Consider the following 22138-nt stretch of genomic DNA (forward strand, 5'->3'; position numbering starts at 1 on the left):
CATTGTGTGTGTTTTCCTTGTATATTTGCACTTTCATGCACATTTTATGGTTGGAGAACCATGCCTTCATATGCAGTATACATGTAAAGCACATTTAAAGCATGTGGCTTTTCCGCAAAGCATCCCGGGAGCTGTAGTTTACCCTTCACAGAACTATAGTTGGCAGGACCCTGAACAATCTGCAGTTCATGGGGTTTTATGGGGAAAGTGATGTGCTTTAATTGTATAATATGTACAGAGCCTGCATTGCAAAATTCAGAAAAGTGTGAAGGATAGTTGCATTTTGGTTCTATTATTATTATTATTATTATTATTATTATTATTATTATTATTATTACTATTATAAACATTTCCATACCGTCCTTTGTCCGAGGAACACAGGGCAGTTTACAATATAAAAATGCAAAAATACATAAATTAGCAACAAACTAAACAGTAACACACAAACAATTGAAAAGGTCATAGATTGCTTAATTAGCCAAAGGCCTGGGAGAAGAGGAATATTTTTGCCTGGTTTGGGAAGTGCAGATGACATGAGATCGCACTGAAATGGGAATCGAAGGGGTACAAAATCTCTCTCCCTATCATAGAGGAAAAGCAATAAGCAGAACTTCCATAGCTCCCCCAAATCAGTTCCAACATCTATTTTCAAATGAAAGAAGTGTTTCATGGACTATTCCAGATGCATCTCATTTGCTTTGCAGCATCAAGTGGTGACCGCAACATGAAATGGTGTCTCACATCATTGAGTTGACTATAGGATTGACTCAGATGCTTCTACCTCCAAAGGTGAGACGGGTGTCTTCAGAGGTCAGGGCCTTCTCAGCATTGGCCCCCAGACTATCAACAGAACATGCTCCCCAGTCCCAACCACCATGCTCCTACATTGCAATATTTTGCATGACGGTTAAAAACATCTCATTGGATATGCCCAAGCTTTTGACAACATCTATTTAGCAGTTCTTCTGTGAAATCCATCATTTATTTGCTCTTTAATTGGCTCTAGTTTCTATTTTGTTGTTGTTTTTATTGCAACGCAATGTGTTCTTAAACCATTGACTGCCATCTGCCCCCGAGGTGCCGGTGGAAAACTGACAGAAAGGCGGGATATAAATGCTTTAAAACTAAGTAAATAAATGTGTGGATCAGCTCTCGCATACATCACAAAAGCCTCTGGAAAAAAGGGTGTTGGTGCACTGCAAATTGCAGGCGTACACACACACACACACCACACACACAGAGAGTTAAATGTAATCCATGCTCTGGAAATGGCTTACTGCTTCCACAAACTGACAGAGCCCCTCCATATGAATAAGCAAAGGAGGCAAAGAAACCTGGCAGAGCCTCAGATCAGCTGCCTTTTGTCAAGATGGTTGCTGTCAGCAGGTAGCAGCGAACCTGCCGATTCCAATTTGAAATCACTCGCTGCTCAATTGCAAATGTAATTTGCAGTTTCCACATTGGCCAGAGGCCCGTCCTCACCGCAGGAGCTTGGAGGAAGCTGAGCTTGGAGGAAACAGTTTGCAAAAGCGCATGGAACGGAACGCATTGCCAGGATGCAGCACGGCAGGACGGACCCTGAACGTCAGAGGAGTAGCGCGGAGGGCCGTGGTCCCAGGTGCAAATTTATGAGGGGGCGTAACCAGGCACCCCACTACAGGCTCCCTCATCGAGGCTGGAGCTGCAGGAAGGCAAGCCAGGCCTTCAGGGCTGGACTGGCTGTTAAGTTGTGGGTGAACGTATCAGACGACACAGCGATTCTTCAAACAGCTCTTCTTTATTCACAGGTCAGAACAGAACTGAACTGAAGGGTTCAGCCAGCCTGCTTATATAGAGCTCCAGTACAATGTAACTGTAACAACTTTCTGTGACTATCCAATCACTGAACGTCACTTTCGATCCCTTATTTGCATATGTGGACCTGAACTATCTACAGTATCCCCCTGCTGGCCCAGGGTGAGAACTTCAGTACATAACACTAGCAATGGCCCCTACTTCTCCTCGTGGCTGGAGAAGGGGTGCCCACCACGCGCGCCCCATCCCTGGGCTGGCCTAGAGAGAGGGAGAAGAAGGGGAGGGCATCGCCTCCACCCTGCCTGCCAAGCCCACCATAGGGGGTGCAACACTTGCCTCACCCCGGCCTGCCAAGGAAATTGAAAAACATCTTTATGTACGCGACAACGGCGGCAAGAGTCTTAATAGCACAAGGATGGAAGAACGAAGAAATCCCAACCAAAGAATTGTGGCAAGAGAAACTGATGGACTATGTGGAATTGGTGAAGTTGACACACGAACTATGTGATAAGGACAACTGTGACTTTAAAGAAGAATGGGAACCTTTTACAAAGAAAGAACAAAATGAATTGAACTCCTTGGCAGGTTTTGAATAAATACTCACAAACTTTTTGTTGGTAATATATAGATAGATAAATTAAGCATCTTTACAATTTTATAATATGCAGAGAATAACGTGCTGAAAAACCAGAGAGAGGAGCTGTGGGAAGTCAAGGGGGTGGTGGGAGGGTGGGTTTTTATATCTTGGGGAGGGGGAGGAAAAATGAGGATGACGTGTTTTTGATGAATTGTTATGTTGAAATACCTAATAAAAAATATTCAAAAAAACTTGCCTCACCCCGGGGTCCGGCGACCTACCCACATGGAGGGGACCTCTTCACCCACCAGACTCGTCTCTGCCTCTGGGCCTCCCTCCTCTCCTGCTTCTGCTTCTGGACTGCTCTCTGCCACAGACTCTCCCAGCTCACTAAACCCTGTTACCTCTTCAGCTTCTGACACCTCTCCCCCCCCCACTGCCCCAGTCTTCTAGTTCTTCTCCCTCTAACGACTTATCATTGCCCCACCACCAACCCCCAGGCTCTTTCTGCCCCAGGTTCCCCAGCTGGTGCCTCCCACCACTCCTCTATGTCCAGCCAGCCCATGACACCCAGCCTGAAACCATGGAGAGACGCTGCCAGTCAGTGTCGACAATATTGAGTTAGATCAGTGGTGTCCAAACTTTTTTCAAAGAGGGCCAGATCTGATGAAGTGAAGGGCCGTGGGGGCCGACCGAAGAGCCAACCCAAGTTTTTGACCTTTCTTTAGGATTAAAGTTGTTGTTGAGCTTTTTTTAGGGTTGGAGTTGTTGAGGTTTTTTTAGTATTTTACCCCAGGAAATAAACTGCCGCACTTTAAGCCCCCCGAACGGACCTTGGACATGCCTGAATTAGATGGACCGGTGCTCTAATTCAGTATTAGACAGTTTCCTATGTCCCTAAGTATGAGTGGAAGTCTACTCTTTGCACCAGAGCTTGGGGAGTCTCAGGCTCAAGGGGCTAAGTTGAACTGGGCTTGGACTGGGCCGCCTTCCTAGCAGAGGACTCTTTCAAACAGAGGTCTGTTGTCTGTAAAGCAGGACATGGGGCTGCAGAACTTTCTCCCTCCGGATAGCTCAGTTGGTTAGAGTGTGGTGCTGATAACGCCAAGGTCACAGGTTCAATCCCCATACCGGACAGATGCAAATTCCTGCATTGCAGGGGGTTGGACGAGATGATCCTCAGAGTCCCTTCTGACTCTACAGTTCTATGATTCTGGCTAACTTTCAGGACCACGCCACATCTCCCAAAAAACAAACGGAGAGATGCAAATGAGCCCAGCTTGGCAGTGGCTAATAGACACAAAGGAAGTCCTTGAGAAGAGCTATCCATCTTCCCTCATTAAAAGGCATCCCGAGAGGAGAGTTAGATTAGCAGACGTGCTCAGGTATGCTGAGGAGAGACGATTTCATTGCTCACAATGAGGAGACTCTAATGAGTTGCATCGCAACCACCAAGCAGCTTTTATGGTGAGTTATGTCTGGAGTGCCCACTGAATGAGCACAGTTGCAATGGGGATGGCTTTGCAACATCCCAGTGAATGACAGATGGGGCCATCCTCTCCATGGTTCCCATAACCATGTTATGGAGGTAGGAGAGGAGAACCAGACAAACAGCTGTTGTGTCCACTGGCGTGTTGTGTTCAGAGTAAGGATGGAAGAGTCTGTCAATTTGGGACGTGGGGCCATGTCCACACTACATTTCATTATAATATTTTAATTCTGAGGTGGACAAGTATCCCCTAAACTCCTGGGTGCCAGAACCTCCCCATAATTCCTGGATTTAGTAAATGTTAGAATTAATCGTTTTGAATTATGGTGCTGGAGGAGACTCTTGAGAGTCCCATGGACTGCAAGAAGATCAAACGTATCCATTCTGAAGGAAATCAGCCCTGAGTGCTCACTGGAAGGACAGATACTGAAGCTGAGGCTCCAATACTTTGGCCACCTCAGGAGAAGAGAAGACTCCCTGGAAAAGACCCTGATGTTGGGAAAGATGGAGGGCACAAGGAGAAGGGGACGACAGAGGATGAGATGGTTGGGCAGTGTTCTCGAAGCTACCAGCATGAGTTTGACCAAAGTGCGGGAGGCAGTGGCAGACAGGAGTGCCTGGCGTGCTCTGGTCCATGGGGTCACAAAGAGTCGGACACGACTAAATGACTAAACAAGAACAGAATTAATTGAGGCTTGAATAAAATTTGCCAAACGTGGAATTCAGTTTATGCAAATGAACCAGCTTGGCAGTGCTAGCTGAGCGGGGGTCACAGGAGGGACAAAGACTGGTGGTGACCAATCATTAACCCATCAAGGAAGCCAATAAGAGGGTCAAGAGGTACTGGGCAAGGAGGGGTGGGGTTTCCTCCTCCAGCTGTGTCTTAGTGGGCAAAGGCCAGGAGGGTTTATGATTTCAGGTTCGGATGAGGTAGGCTGGAGGGAAATTGTTTCACTACGTTAGCAGCGAGAAGGAAGAGGAGGGGGAAGAACACAATGTCTGAAACAGGCTGCACAAGATATCATACATTGGCAAAGTATGCCAGTGATCGATGTAGAATGTTTGCCTCTAATTTGATCAATGATTTTTATTAAAAAAACAAACAAACCACGCTCTGTGTCTGTGACCTTTGTAGACCTGACCTCAGCTTTTGATCGTGTGGGGACAGGAAGTTAACTCTTGATACAGACCCTATAAATGCAGACCCTTGAGTGCTCTGCTGGCTGAGATCTTTCTATTCTTTGAAATAAATACCTTTCAGGGAAGAAATATTGATCAGTTGGTGGCAGCGAGGGTGGAGGGAGAGAGTGTGCTCCTAGTCTCCTAACATCTTGTAGCATTAGCTTCCTGTTCTAATAAGTCCTGCCCAATTAGGCTACATAACACCAGTACGATCAGTTCCAATCTGCTGACTATTTAATGTTTTGCTAGGTCCTCCGCCCCCCAAATCAGTGAAATGGAGAACTGGCTTTCTTTGAATCTTTTAAAGGAGGATTACATACCCTCCAAGTGCACTGATTCTCCAGGGACAGTCCCGGAATTACGAAAGCCATCCTGGCTTCTGATTTGATCCCAGAATGTCCCTATTTCCCCTGCCAGTGCTACTTCTGCTCATCTCGGGGACCAAAATGAGCCGGTGTTTGCCCCAAGAAGCAGCTGTGACTGCGAGGGAGAATCCTGTTGCCTCTCCATCGCCTCTCCCTGGCCAACGCGGACAACATCCTTTCTTAAGCAGCTCATAGCGGCTGCTGGAGAATAGAAGGGGAGAAGGAGAGGCTGCCATCACCGATGCCTAGCCTTACATGATGTGCTGGCTCTGAGGGGCAGTCAGAGGGCATGGCCGCCCTCGGCTGGAAGAAAGGGGGAGCAGAACAAAGCACATGGGGTCTTGATTTTCTTTTCTGTTTAAAAAAAAGTCTTGTGTGTCTGTGTCTAATCTTGCCCCTTTCTAAAATGTATTTGTTGGTGTTTGTTTTTCTTTTTGTAAATTTATCAAAGAATAAAATTAAATAAAACTGGGCTTAAGTGGCTTTCTCAGAACGGTAGAGAGTGAGGGTGCAAGTGTTGTGTCCCGTTGGTTAAGTGGCGGTGGCCTTTGCACTTCTTATAATAAATGCTCTATTATTATTATTATTATTATTATTAGTTATGCTTTGTGGCTGGGTTGGGTGGGGGACACAAAAAATGAGAGGGGTCAAGGACAGCCAGTTAAGAGGCATGAGAAATGCTCCTATTTTCATCTGAGGAATGTTGGAGGGTATGCCCTCAGCCTAATCTACCTCACAAAAATGGAAAGGGGGAGAAAATATGCCACCTTCAGCTCTTTTGGAGAAAAGCTGGGATATAAATGCAGCAACTAATAAACAAATCAGCCCAAAAATCCAAAACTGTATTTGAGGTGACACAGTGTCAGAACAGACAATTAAGGTTCCAATTTTCTGCTTCTTGTTTAAACAGGAGAATTAGTAAAATGCATGTTTTATAAAATGGAACAAATGTTATATATTGCACACACGCACACACGACTGGATTCACCCTCATCCACATATCATAGCATCACAATTACTTTCGGCAAAAGATTCGTGCATTGCAGGGCGCTGGGCTAGGTGACCGCCGTGGCCTCTTCCAACTCTGCCCTTCAAAAATTCTATGGTTCTCTTGTTTCCCTTCCTTTGCAGTCCTTCCCCCATTGCGGGCCTTTTCCTTTCGTCAGGGAACAAAGCCACGCAGGCCGGCCTGAGCATCTGCCACTGACAGGTTGCGGTTGGTTTCCTTGGCGACTGGTGGTCCCTTCAGCTGTGCAAGGCCTCCTCCGCTGAAACCACACTGACCTTCCAACTCCAGCTTCTCCAGGGTCGCTACAAATATCCCAGGCATTTGTTTCCTCGTTAGCTAAAAGGTTGAAGGGAGGAGAAGAAAAAGAGCAACTCCCCACGGTGCTCAGAGGGTCGTGAGCCCTGGAGTCGCGCAAGCTTGGATGGCGCTGTGAGGACAGCTTGCACGCACAGCCGTATCAAAGCCGGCAAAGTGGTTTTGCCTCACAGGAGAGGGTAGCACAAAAGGTTGGCCTCCGAAGGGACAACTGGACTTTTCTCCTCGTGGAAAAGTCACTTCGAACCATACAGGCGACCCTACATTTATGCGCGTTCAGTATGTATTTTCCCTGAATTGTAATGCATTCCTGCAATATTGCTTGGGTGGATGCATGCATTTTTATGTACACTTTATGGCACACATCTACAGCATGTGTTACTTGGCTGGAGAAGGTAAAGGACCCCTGACAGTTAAGTCCAGTTGTGAACCACTCTGGGGTTGTGGCGCTCATCTCGCTTTACTGGCTGAGGGAGCCAGCGTTTGTCCACAGACAGTTTTTCTGGGTCATGTGGCCAGCATGACTAAGACGCTTCTGGAAAAACCAGAGCAGCACACAGAAACACCGTTTACCTTCCCGCCGGAGCGGTACCTATTTATCTACTTGCACTGGTATGCTTTCGAACTGCTAGGTTGGCTGGAGCTGGGACAGAGCAACGGGAGCTCACCCCGTTGCAGGGATTTGAACTGCCAACCTTCCGATCAGCAAGCCCTAGGCTCAGTGGTTTAGACCACAAAATCTGGAGAACTACAAATTTTGAAGGCTGGCTTCGCATCAGTTTGCGTAACGTTACAAAAAGTGCAAACTAGGGAGTTTCACCTTTAACTGCAAACTGAATTGAATTCCTTTCTGTATTTCCCCCCAACTCCATCAGTAAGACTGGTCTCATCCAGACTTCCCTTTGTGCTGTGTTTCTAGGCACAGGTCAGCACTTCAAAGCTTTGTTTCTGAGCATTTAGTTTTTCACCCCAGCACTTTCTCTGTGAAAACCCACTCTTTACTGCTGAATCGGTTACAAACAGCAATCTGCAGAAAACACGTTTATTCCGAATCAGCGTTAAAGAACAGGTTTTCATGGAGAAAACAGGAGAGAGCATTTGAACACAGCACTTTAAAGTGCAGACCTGTATCCCAATAATATTTGGGATAGAGCTAGTTCAGAACACCTTACTGGGCTTAGAGGAGTTGCAAATGGAGAACTGAGCTATACAGCTGCAAATATAACATTTTAAGTGTGTTTGAAGTGCATTATACAAATGTGACACTAGATGGCGATGGTGAACTTACGGCAAATTCGATATATTTTTAAAACTTTTTTTAAAAAGCATTTGCACAGTGTTTTTTTAGATGTGTGTAGATTCCACTGGGGTTATAAAGGAAAATACCTTTGATGAAACCTGACCTCCCTTTTTTTCATACCTAAGGGGAAAAGAAAGTTAAGCTCTCCCACCAGCCTCACTAACCTGTCTGTGAAGAACCCCTGTGGATGACCCCACCGTGACCCAATGCAGACTTTCTGGCTACAACAGCAAGCCTGTTTCACTGTTTATCTCCCCTACTCTAGCGCCCAGCCAGATGAGGAGCTCTGGAGGACTTGAAAACTTGCTATTTTGCGACGTTTCGAGCTGTCCTAAATAAAAGTTGTGGCTTGCGGGTTTTTTCTCCTCTGTCATGGGAAGCTGCCTGCAATTTCTCTTACAAAAGAGATTCTTTCTGATGGGTTTTCTCTTTCCTAGGTAGGTCTGTTCCTTGGGACCTGAGGCTCAGACACCCACCCCCACAACAAGAGAAAGGTTTTCAGCCTAGTCTGTTTGTTTTTTAAATGGAGCAAGCCAGTTCATCGGCCACATGCCCTAAAGACGGAACAAAAGGCGATACTTAGAACCCCGCAGAGAAGAGACAGGGAGGCTCCATTCTGAAGGATGATTCTTCCAAGTGGCTGAGCTCTGAGTTCCATTAGTCGCTGCTGGAAGCCGCAGTGAGCATCTCATACTTAGTGGGGTGCAGCTACACCTCCAGCTACACAATGACACTCCTTTTTAGCAGACGCTGCCTGTAGCAAGACGTTGCTTCCACAAGGCCTTTCTTTGCACTTCGCCCCACTCCAGACTCTCAGACCTGGTTCAGCAAATCACTTGCAGAAGCAGAGAAGGGAAGGAGGAATACCAACCACCCACTCCTGTAAGGATTTGATTTTAGGAGGATTTTTTAACAAGGTGGCAGAAGGTTGATTTGGCCCCATCAGTTACTCCATTAGCAAGCAGAGCCATAAATTATCCTTCACTCCGCGAGCCCACAAGCTCCCACAAATATACACACGAGAGAAAGATAATATGCACACACAAAGCCACAGAACATTCTCAGGTGCCTCTCCAAAATGCATTAAAAGGCTCCCCAGTTAGAGGTGGGTGTTTGACAAGGTGCTTCTTCTTTTTTTTGTATGGGGGGAAGATGGGGGATGACACAATAATTACAGGATTTTTGAGGCATTCAGTTGCACAGATATTCTTTCCCACCATCTAGATTGGGGCGGGGAAGAAATCTTGTAGCTGAAACAGCTGCGTTGACTTAGGGGCAGGGACTCAGCAAACCTGTCAATAACGGTTTTTCTCTTTCAGCTTCTGCCTTCTGGAAGAAGGTACAGGGTTATAAAGACTAGGACTAGCCGCCTGAGAAACAGTTTCTACCCAAATGGGATTTTGGTTTTAAATGCATTGTAGGGATGTGGGTGGCGCTGTGGGTTAAACCACAGAGCCTAGGACTTGTCAATCAGAAGGTCAGCAGTTCGAATCCCCGCGACGGGGTGAGCTCCCATTGTTCGGTCCCTGCTCCTGCCAACCTAGCAGTTCGAAAGCACGCTAGTGCAAGTAGATAAATAGGTACCGCCCTGGCGGGAAGGTAAACGGCATTTCTGTGCTCTGCTCTGGTTCGGCCAATAAAGCGAGATGAGCACCTTAACCCCAGAGTCAGTCACGACTGGACCTAATGGTCAGGGGTCCCTTTACCTTTATTAAGGAGTCTGTATGGGAGTATGTTGTATTTAAAAATGGGGTATCGGAGTTTTTAGGGGGCTAACCAGGTTGGGATAGCTGGGATGGCAGGCTTGTTGGTTTCTGAATGTCTTAATGTATGTTTTTCAATTTCGTTGTTCTGTATGGGGCAATGACAATAAAGATTATCGTATCGTTTCTGATATTCCCAATCTGTCACTGGTGTCAAAGGAGCTTGCTGGTCAGTTCACACAGTTCAAAGTTGGAGTTTGAACAGTTTCTTATCAAAACCATGAGAACCAGATGCTGAGACTGAAAGAGCCCACCTCCTCACAGCCTAGTAATCAGAGACTGTGGCTTCCTGCAGCCAAGCTCTCATCCGCCTGTTTTATGTCTCTTCAGTTTCCGAGCACAACTCAAAGCGTTGGTGCTGACCTTTAAAGCCCTAAACGGCCTTGGCCCAGTATACCTGAAGGAGCGTCTCCACCCCCATTGTTCAGCCCGAACACTGAGGTCCAGCGCCAAGGGCCTTCTGGCGGTTCCCTCACTGCAAGAAGCCAAGTTACAGGGAACCAGGCAGAGGGCCTTCTCAGTAGTGGCGCCCACCCTGTGGAATGCCCTCCCTTCAGATGTGAAGAAAATAAGCAGCTATCCTATCTTCAAAAGACATCTGAAGGCAACCCTGTTTAGGGAGGTTTTTAATATTTAATGTTGTATTGTTTTTAACACTTGATTGGGAGCCGCCTAGAGTGGCTGGGGAAACTCAGCCAGATGGGCGGGGTATAAATAAATTATTATTATTATTATTATTATTATTATTATTATTATTATTATTATGGTTCTGTGAGATAAGGGAGGAGGGGAGCTTGTTGAAGCAGGAGGGGGAGACACCGATGCCTCTTCCCCCGACAGACTCATCTCTGCCTCTTGGCCTCCCTCCTCTCCTGCCTCTGATTCTGGCCTTCTTTCTGCCACAGACTCTCCCTGCTCACTAAGCCCTGTTACCTCTTCAAACACCTCCACCTCCCAGTCTTCTCCTAGGGACCCCGACGCTCATCTACTCCAACGCCCTGCAATGCAAGTAACTTATTACTTAGTTCCAAGCATTACACACAAAGGTTAAACTCTTAAAACATTTTCAATAGCTTCTTGTCCGTTTGGAGACAAAGATTTTGAAAGAAGCATTGACAAAAATACACAGCATGAAGTCCTATCTCACTTCTTTAAAAAATAGTGTTATGGGAAATATCTCCCACCCCGTCAACTTCCTCCATTTGGATTTATACAGGATAATTCTGATTTATATATTTAACCTACGGTTTATGAAACAGCTGTACAGGTTTTAACAAATTCTATGATTCTGTGGTTTTACTTGGAGATCCCGGGGCTGGAACCTGGACCCTTCTAGCATGCAAGGCAGCAACTCTGACACTGAGTTATAACCACCTTACCCCTCTTTTCCAGCATGCTATATGGGCACTATAGAATATATATATATGCCTCTCATTCTAAAAACAATGTCGAGTTGAAACCGATGTTGCTTGCAACACTCAAGCAGCCCTCAACACACAAGTGCTGGCAGAGGGGAGGGGAAGGCAGGATCTCAGCGCAATCCACTGGCAACCATTTGGCCTCTAGTTCAGGGAGCCGGGAATAGCTCAGAGGCCAATCTGTGCATGTGTGCATACATGGAGCCAGTGTGCTGTAGTGGTTAAGAGCGGTGGACTCATCATCTGGTGAACCGGGTTCGCTTCCCCGCTCCTCCGCATGCAGCTGCTGGGTGACCTTGGGCCAGTCACACTTCTCTGAAGTCTCTCAGCCCCACTCACCTCACAGAGTGTTTGTTGTGGGGGAGGAAGGGAAAGGAGATTGTTAGCCGCTTTGAGACTCCTGAAGCGGAGTGAAAGGCGGGATATCAAATCCAAACTCTTCTTCTCCTTCTCCTTCTCCTTCTTCTTCTTCTTCTCCTCCTCCTCCTCCTCCTTCTTCTTCTCCTTCCTTCCTTCCTTCCTTCCTTCCTTCCTTCCTTCCTTCCTTCCTTCCTTCCTGCCACATTGGAAATGGACACATCGTCCGCTGGACGAAAGGACACAGTCCTGGCCCATGACTATCAGTGGCGTAGCGTGTGTTGTCAGCACCTGGGGCAAGGCAAGTAATTTGCGCCCCCTAACCCGTGGATTTGCACCCCCAACCTGTGGATTTGCGCCCCCTAACCCCCAGATGTTGCGCCAGGTGCGGCCAGCCCCCCTGACCCCCCACACTACGCCACTGATGACTATCCCACTTCGGACTACACATGGGGAGATTCTGACAGGGAATGACCATGGGTCAGTGGTCGACTATCTGCTTTGAGTACAGAAGGTCCTGGGTTCAATTCTAGCCTCTCTGGATGGAGCTGGGGGAGAACCTTTTCTGAAACCCTGAGAACTACTGCCAGTCAGTGTAGACCAGGCATTTCCAACAGGTAGGTCGCGAGTTACCTGTAGATCGCGGGGTGTTCCTGGTAGATCCTGGTTGATCTCTGGCCCCTCAGCGATCTCCTTACAAAAAAGCAAGCAAACAAACAAACAAACAAAAACCCAACTCAACAACTTTAGCTTCCTTAAAAAAAGCTCCACAACTTTGGGTAGAGCACTGCCAGTCTTTTTACGACAATAGGGAGATCACTGCCAGTAGACCACAGTCTATTGGGAATTGGACGTCCCTGATGTAGACAATACTGAGCTAGATGGACCAATGGGCTGACTCTGCATAAGGCAGTTTCCTATGTTTCTATGTGTGGGTCACGGGTGGCACTGTGGGTTAAACCACAGAGCCTAGGACTTGCTGATTGGAAGGTCGGCGGTTCAAATCCCCACGACAGGGTGAGCTCCCGTTGCTCAGTCCCTGCTCCTGCCAACTTAACAGTTCAAAAGCACGTCAAAGTGCAAGTAGATAAATAGATACCACTCCGGCGGGAAGGTAAATGGCGTTTCCATGCGCTGCTCTGGTTCGCCAGAAGCGGCTTAGTCATGCTGGCCACATGACCCGGAAGCTGTACGCCGGCTTCCTTGGCCAATAACGTGAGATGAGCGCCACAACCCCAGAGTCGGCCACACCTGGACCTAATGGTCAGCAGTCCCTCTACCTTTACCTTTATGTTTCTATGACATATGCTTCCCCCCCCCCACAAAACCCTTCAGACACAGAAAGCTAGCATGCCAGGGGAAAGTACTGTAGCTTAAACTTCTCTCTGAGGCGATAGTTTTCTGTATAAAAGGAGCAAGCTGTACAGAAATGTCATCCATTCATCTGCTGAAACAAACAGCAGAATCATAGAATTGCTGGAAGGGACCCTGAAAATCATCTAGTCCAACCCCCTGGAATGCAGGAATATTCAGCTCTCCCATATGGGGATCGAACCTGCAACCTTAGCGTCATCAGCGACATGCTGTAACCAACTGAGCTAAAAGCAGACTAGTCTAATTTGTACTTTCTGAAGCAATACACAAGCCAAAACACAGCCATCCTTTGATATGCTGACTTCTCCATTTATGGTGAAAAGCAGCCTACCTAGATTGAAAACAATAGATGAATACATTCTAAAGGCTCAAGACGCCTCACGTTATCAAACACGAAAAGAAAAACTGAACAGCAAAACAGATTAAAAGTTCATCCAATTCAAGCAAATTTAAAGAGAAAAGGTGCAGCACCTAGAATTTCCTATAAATACCAGGGAGCATAGAAACCACAACACAACAGCAGCTCACCAGGTGAAACCTCTGTCAGGGGGAGAAAAAAAAGGTCTTCATCAGATTGCACTTGCTATTCTTTTCGAGGAATCTGATTTCTGCAAATTGCAATTCAAACTGACGTGATCCTCAGCTCCCAGAATAATATCCACATCGGTGCATAACTATCCTTTGGATTCCAAACTTAGTTGCAGCAGTTCTTCACTTAAAAGACGTACCAAAAAGACACACTACAAATGTGTGTTTTCTCTCTGTGCTATTTTTTGCTAGTCTGCTGTCACACTGGTGATGGGCTGTGCAGGCTCCAGGGTGAGGGGAGCAACGGAGGCAGGCAGGGGATGCGGTAAACAAGGCAGCAGGCAAGGAAGTGAGGCTTGCAGTGGGGCAGGGGAGCAGAGTGGGCAAGCAAGGGGGGCAGCAGGGAAGTGAGCTGAATTTCTGGTGGGTGAGTGATGTCTGGTTTTCAACATCGTGATATATCACCAGCTGAACGTCTTGATGTACCGATATATCACAAGGTCTCGAATAAGGATGGAACTATATAGAGACAAAGGGACGCAGGTGGCACTGTGGACTAAACCACAGAGCCTAGGACTTGCCAATCAGAAGGTCAGCGGTTTGAATCCCCGCGACGGGGTGAGCTCACGTTCCTCAGTCCCTGCTCCTGCCAACCTAGCAGTTCGAAAGCACGTCAAAGTGCAAGTAGATAAATAGGTAGCGCTCTGGCGGGAAGGTAAACAGCGTTTCCGTGCGCTGCTCTGGTTCGCCAGAAGTGGCTTAATCATGCTGGCCATATGACCTGGAAGCTGTACGCCTGTTCCCTCGGGCAATAAAGCGAGATGAGCGCCGCAACCCCAGAGTCGGCCACAACTGGACCTTATGGTCAGGGGTCCCTTTACCTTTACCTTATGTAGAGACAAACAGTTGGGTTGGGCGATATCTAATTTTCAACTTTGCAATAGATCATCAGCTAAACACCACAATATACTGATATACTGTATCACCATGTCTGAAATGAGGATGCAACTATATACAGTGGTGCCTTGGTTCTCAAACACTTTGGTCCCCGAACACTGAAAACCCGGAAGTAAGTGTTCCAGTTTTCGAACTATTTTGGAAGCCAAACGTCCAATGCGGCTGTCGGCTATTGTTTCCAGGGCACCTGCACTAATCAGAAGCTGTGCCTTGGTTTTCGAAGATTTTGGAAGTCAAATGGACTTCCGGAATGGATTAAGTTTGAGAACCAAGGTACCATTGCATTTGGCGCTTATGTTTTTGCTATTTATTTCCTTTCTTTCTTTTTTGAGGCTTTTTTTGTTCATTTGTTTTTGTGGCTATGTGGAACCCAGTTCAGCTATTGATGGATTGATTGATTGATTGATTGATTGATTGTGTGACTGTGGAAATGGATAAAAGCCCCCCATCCAAACAATGACTATCATCAGTACAGATAAGAAAAAACATTAATTTTAATTTTTATCATCTACAATATGGTCTTATTTATTTTATAATACAGTACGTTGATTATTGCTTTCATTTTATGGATCAATGGTCTCGTTAGATAGTAAAATTCATGTTAAATTGCTGTTTTAGGGGTTGTTTTTAAAAGTCTAGAACGGATTAATGCATTTTGCATTACTTTCTATGGGAAAGCACGCCTTGGTTTTGGAACACTTTGGTTTTGGAATGGACTTCCGGAACAGATTAAGTTTGAGAACCAAGGTACCACTGTGCAGGCATAATGTTGTGGCAACTACTACTACTACTTCGGAGTCTAAAACTGGGACATTTTTACTTACCTTTAACATAGGGTTAGGTAAAGGTAAAGGTACCCCTGCCCGTACGGGCCAGTCGTGACCGACTCTAGGGTTGCGCGCTCATCTCGCTCAAGGGGCCGGGAGCCGGCGCCGTCTGAAGACACTTCCGGGTCACGTGGCCAGCGTGGCAAAGCTGCAACTGGCGAGCCAGCACCAGTGCCGCACACGGAAACACCATTTACCTTCCCGCTATAATGTGGTACCTATTTATCTACTTGCACTTAGGGGTGCTTTCGAACTGCTAGGTGGGCAGGAGCTGTGACCGAACGACAGGAGTTCACCCCGCCACGGGGATTCGAACCGCTGACCTTGCGATCAGCAAGTCCTAGGCACTGAGGCTTTACCCACAGCGCCACCTGCGTCCCACCCAACATAGGGTTACAACTGTTATTTTACAGTACAGAACAACAGCAGCAGCAGAAATCACGAGAGAAGCGATAACCGGCTTCACGGTTTCCCCCCATCACAGTTTTTTATATAGCACACACACACATTGCGATTTGCGATATATTGCCATGTCAGATATTATGAAACCGTTATCACGATGTGGATTTCAAACTGATTTCGGCTATAACAGCAACTGGTTCGAGTTCCTACCCTCCGGAGCAGGAGAAAACAAGCTTGCTCCCTCTTCCATGTGACAGTCCTTGAGATATTTGAAGATGGCTATCATATCCCCTCTCAATCTCATCTTTCCAAGGCTAAACATACCCAGCAACCTCGTCTGCTTGTGGGCTTTCCATAGACATCTGGTCGGCCACGGTGAGAACCGGGTGGTGGACAGGATTGTCTAATCCAGCAGAGCCCTTCCTATGTTCTTATGAATGAGCAGATGTGAAACTGACTCAGACCAAAAATAGACTGGTCCCAAATGTCAACAAATGAAATGCATTCTTCCCAACCTCACCCCGATCCTGAACCCACTGCAGTCAGAACATTAGTTTTTTGAGCTGGGTACACCAGTCAGTGTGGTGGCATCTCCCATACATCATGTTTTGCCTGGTGCAGACAAGCTGTGTGGTTCTGAGGTGGCCGGGGACCGCATCCTGCCTCTGCCAGGTGGCTGACTCCCAATATTCTCCTTTCAGCAAGTCGGAAGCAGTGAATAATAATAATAATAATAATAATAATAATAATAATAATAATAATAATTTCTTATTTAGACCCCGCCCATCTGGCTGGCCTTCCCTAGCCACTCTGGACAACTTTCAGCAAAATATTAAAATACAGCAATGCATCAAACATTAAAAGCTTCCCTAATCAGGGCTGCCTTCAGATGTCTTCTAAAAGTCTGACCTTTGGCAACTTTCCTCTCCCTGTAAGGCTGGCATCTTGACCAAATGCCCCTTCAGTCCAATGTCTTCCCCACCCTTTCCATGAAGCCACTAGCTCCCCCTGCCTTTCTAAAACCAAGCACAGGTACATAAAACAGTCTTCCTTTGCCCCTTCCTGCCTTCTTTTCCTGCCCCCTTCCTCTGCTCTCTCCTTATGAAAAAGCTTACATTGTAAGCTCACCAGGGCAGAGACCTCTCCTCTTATTTATGTCATTTCACAACATTTATATACTTCTAGATTGTAATAAAACCTACAAGCTGTTTACAAAAAAAAACTCCCCAAAACATTAACATTATCAACAGGACAGGTGAAAACAGATATTTAAAAACACTCGTTAATTATTATTATTTTTAATGAACAGTAAGCAAAAAAAGAGAGGTTAAGCGCATGTCTGCATGTTACATGTCTGCGTTAGGCTTGTCTAAACAAAAATGTTTTAAGCAGGTGCTGAAAAGTTCACAGCGAAGCTGCCTGCCTGTTGTCAATTGGCAGGGAGTTCCAAAGTGTATTTGGTCACCATGTTTAAAGATCAGTTTCTTACCAATGCAGGAGAACTATTATGGGGCACCTGTATTCCGTTATGAAAATATTTCTAAATCACTTTTCAGAGAACATTGCCATCACAAGACTCTTAAGCTCAGGGCTGTGAGTTCAAGTTCCAAGGTGGGCAAAATATTCCTGCATTGGACTTAGATGACCCTTGTGGTCCCTTCCAACTCTACAATCCGATGAATCTAAGGATGTTAATAAGAAGCAAATTGAAATAAAAATGCCTGAAGAAGTATTATAAAGAGCCAACACTGACGTAAAAGACTTGCAGGAGTGGGGTTCTAATTCAATAAGGACCCCACATAGGAGGCAACCAACATATTGCCTCAAATTGTGGTTCCTCGGGGGTCATCGTTCAGTGTCGAGCAACCAGGCCAAGAGGTAAATCACAAAATATATGACCAAACAATATCTGAGGCGCTCTGCGATAATCTTTTTAATGGAAGGAAAGGAGGTGTGTCTATGGTCAAATAGGATTGATAGAAATGGATACAATTTATATTTTAATCAAAAGATTATTTCTATTACAATCTATGATAAAGATTATGGATCAAAATATTTTTTTAAAACCCTGATTTCCTAAATTGCTTTCTGTGAACCTAGCGCGGGTGAGCATTTAAAAAATAGGAACATAACAGGTTGAAGCATGGGTAGACAAACTAAGGCCCGGGGGCCGGATGCGGCCCCATCGCCTTCTAAATCCAGCCCACGGACGGTCCGGGAATCAGCATGTTTTTACATGAGTAGAATGTGTCCTTTTATTTAAAATGCATCTCGAGGTTATTTGTGGGGCATAAGAATTCGTTCGCTTTTTTCTTCAAAATATAGTCCAGCCCCCCACAAAGACTGAGGGACAGTGGACCGGTCCCCTGCTGAAAAAGTTTGCTGACCCCTGGGTTAAAGGTTAAACCGCGGAGCCCTAGGACTTGCTGATCAGAAGGTTGGCGGTTCAAATCCCCGCGATGGGGTGAGCTCCCGTTGCTCGGTCCCTGCTCCTGCCAACCTAGCAGTTCGAAAACACGTTAAAGTGCAAGCAGATAAATAGGTACCGCTCTGGCAGGAAGGTAAATGGCGTTTCCGTGCGCTGCTCTGGTTCGCCAGAAGCGGCTTAGTCTTGCTGGCCACATGACCCGGAAGCTGTACGCCGACTCCCTTGGCCAATAAAGCGAGATGAGCGCCGCAACCCCAGAGTCGGCTGGACCTAATGGTCAGGGGTCCCTTTACCTTTACCTTACTGAGACCCTGAGATAATAATAGCCTGGTTGGCAGACATACACAAACACAGCATCACCTGAATTCCACCTGCGGTTGCCCACCAAAACCCAACCAACCAAGGCCTCTCTCACAGACACAGAGGCGTATATATTTCCAAACAGCTGGACTTGAAATGCACACTTCCATGTCCTTGTCTCCCTCCTTAAATTCACACATATGCTCTTCACTTATGCCAACTGTTGGGGCAGGATCAGATAGCAGAGGGGGGCAGTCACAGGGTGACCCGTGAACTCTGTGCCACTACACAGTGAATGCCGTGGCTGAATTTGACCTCCCTTCCCCACCTCCCATCCCAAGGAAGGAAGGGGGGAATATGATAAAGACTTCGGAGAGGTCAGGGAAGAAAACACAAAACTTCCCCCCAGGAAGGCTGCATTTAGCAGCCTTTGAGGATCTCCCAGTCTCGCCGTGGCAGACTTTCAAAGGTTACAGTGTACCACACGGAGATATTGAGTTACTCCAGTTTCTCAAGGCGGGTGGCACCTGACAGGACAGACTCTAGCTAGGAGAAGTGAGAGCCAGCTAGCTGGCTCTCAGCCCACCCTCAAACCACATTCAGGCAACGGCTACACAATTTTCTGCCTTGTCATTTTGTGAAACTGCTGGAGACCTTCTTATTTCGGCTAGCTTGCCCAGTTGCTTAGAAAGCTTTGTTATCAGAATTCTAAGGTCCCAAATATAGAGGAAGCGTCCGTAAATGTACAAGGCAAACACATATACAAGTATATAAACCACGTGTCTGAAATAGTACGGGAGAGCAATCCTGGAGCCATTTTGACTCTCCCAAATTGACCTCAGATATTTCTCTGCAATTAGGAAGGAAATGGGAAAGCCTCCCCATTGTCTTTTGCTTACAAATCCTGTCTTAAGGGCGTTTTTGTATATGAATAGGGTGAGCCTGTGTCCTGGATTCAGAAACTAAAGTATTAACCATCACGAAAGAATGGCCAGGCTGCCCAGGTAATGCAGTCAGTGACCATTAACAGATATTCTGGCAATCAGGATTTCTGCTGGAGAGCGCCTCCTTCTGTGATGTATGTGTGATGTTTTTCGGGGATGGTCTTGGGCTAAAGGTAAAGGGACTCCTGACCATTAGGTCCAGTCATGGCCAACTCTGGGGTTGCGGCACTCATCTTGCTTTATTGGCCGAGGGAGCTGCCGTACAGCTTCCAGGTCACATGGCCAGCATGACTAAGCCACTTCTGGCGAACCAGAGCAGTGCACAGAAATGCTGTTTACCTTCCCGCCAGAGCAGTACCTATTTATCTACTTGCACTTTGACGTGCTTTCGAACTGCTAGGTTGGCAGGAGCAGGGACTGAGGAACAGGAGCTCACCCCGTCGTGAGGATTCGAACCGCCGGCCTTCTGATCGACAAGTCCTAGGCTCTGTGGTTTAACCCACAGCGCCACCCGCGTCCCGGTCTTGGGCTACAGGCAATTTCAAAAGTCTATATAAGGGCTTGTGCACCATTGTTCTGGGTTGTCTCCTCCTTCCTGCGTGTGGTGAGTGAGGACCTTTAATAAAGATCAGGCTTACTAGCCACTTTGCTTCTCAATATACTCTGGTTAGCCTCTTTTTTCTCTCCCACTGATAGGGAATCCACTTAAGGACTCTATACAGGCTCTTGGATAAGGGAAAAGGAGCAGTTTTTTCTTATAACAGTTTGCATGAGTTTTAATTTGTTTTAGTCTCTCCTATTGCAGTTTTTACTTTTTGTATGTCTTGGATTTTGACTGTAGATTTTTTTGGGGGGATTATATTACCATTTTGTCTTTTTTTGCAAACAACTCTACCCCCCCCCCCCATATCAATGAGAGGAGTGAGCCAGATGTAAATTGTACTGTGTAAGTTTGTGTTAACTCTTTATTAGCAAAAACAGGAGTGTCAGGCCTAAAGAGCACAGCAACTCATCTCCGGCAGGTCTGGCCCTCATGAAGCGGTTGCAGAAACAGAAGCTCTCCACTTTCCCTAAGTGCCTTCCTCTCCAGGGTTTTCCCCAAGACTGCGCCTGCTTGGAGCTAACTTATTTTCATGCCTCTTCTGTTTTTGGCAGACCTGGGAGAAGGGAGCTTGTCACAGCAGGAGAGGGAGACACCTGTGACTCTTCACAAGCCTAATCCATCTCTGCCCCTGGCCTCCCTCTCCTCTCCTGCTTCAGCTTCTGCCTCTGAGTCTGAGTCTGGACTCCTCTCTGCCACAGGCTCTCCCAGCTCACTGAGGTGGAATCTACACACATATTTAAAAAAATGCTGTGAAAATGCTTTTTTTAAAAAAAAAAAAACGTTTTGAAAAAGACATTGAATTCGCCATAGCTCACTGTCGCCCTCTTGTGTCACGTTTGTATATTGCACTTAAAACATTTTATTTTCAGCTGTATAGCTGAGTCCTAAGCATTGTTATCTCTTCAGCTTCCAACAGCTCCTTGTCCCAGTCTGTTCCCTCTGACTACTCATGGTCATCCCACCACACTCCCCCGGGCTCTAGGCCTTCTTCATCCCACTGTTCCTCTGCAACCAACCAGTCAGTGGCATTAAATTTCATGAAGTAAATAAGTAAGTGTGGAGGCAGAGGGGCAGCTGTGAGTCCATAAATGGTGGCTGAAGAGAACTCTGTGGGGAAACTGACACACAGAGAGACCCTCTTTTCCCCTGCCAGGCTTTCTCTTAACCCTCCTGCCTCCAAGTTATTTACTATAGACATGTTCCCTCCTTTACCTTCCTGTTCCCTCCCTCACCCCTACCTCAAGACCATGGGTAGGCAAACTAAGGCCCGGGGGCCAGATCAGGCCCAATCGCCTTAATCTGGCCCGCGGACGGTCTGGGAATCAGCATGTTTTTACATGAGTAGAATGTCTCCTTTTATTTAAAATGCATCTGTGGGTTATTTGTGGGGCCTGCCTGGTGTTTTTACAGGAGTAGAATGTGTGCTTTTATTTAAAATGCATCTCTGGGTTATTAGTGGGGCATAGGAATTTGTTCATTATTTTTATTTATTTTATTATTTATAGTCCTGCCCCCACACAAGGTCTGAGGGACAGTGGACCGTCCCCCTGCTAAAAAAGTTTGCTGACCCCTGGTTTAGACTTTGGGAAGCAGGCAATGAAGACCGCGTGATGATGACTGACTGGTGCGAATATAGTATAGAGATAATAGAAATAGAACACCAGAACGAATGAGGATAATAAAAACAGACCTCAATAAAACAGCTCAGGCTGCAATTCACTTCAGATTGCATCAACTCCAAACTGCTAGCAAAATTAAACTTTATTATCTTCTTATTCACAATACAGTGATACCAGAACCTTGCAAAGCAGACATATACATAAACAGATGTCTGCCAGCCTGCAAAACACTTACCCAGGAATAAACTGCATTGACCTCAGTAGGGTCTACTATTGAGTAGAGATGGAAGATTGTAAATGGATTTATACACATATTCCATCTCAGCCAAGCCTTGCCCACATCAAACCATCTTTTGCATCATCTGTCTGCTTATATCCAAGCAGCCCACGAATAGGACGCACACAATACACATGGAAGAGTCACACCCATTCTGCCCTGTATTTCTACATCATGATTTTATAAGCAATAAAATACCAAACTGTATTTTTATACAGTTATGTGCATTGTTGTAAGTACCTGTTCATCTACTGGTTACTTTAGGAAACCAGGAATCTATATTCATATGTGTATAATATCACAGATAAT

General features: G+C 46.3%; 1 protein-coding gene across 3 annotated transcripts in view; it reads right to left on the reverse strand.

Annotated features, from left to right (window-relative positions):
• LOC309357200 (ATP-sensitive inward rectifier potassium channel 12) overlaps positions 1-22138 on the reverse strand; it is a 47952-nt gene that overhangs the window by 16128 nt on the left and 9686 nt on the right. The gene's annotated exons all lie outside the window — the stretch shown is intronic.

The sequence above is a fragment of the Podarcis melisellensis genome (genome assembly GCF_964234715.1).
Source record: "Podarcis melisellensis genome assembly, chromosome: 14".
NCBI lineage: Eukaryota > Metazoa > Chordata > Lepidosauria > Squamata > Lacertidae > Podarcis > Podarcis melisellensis.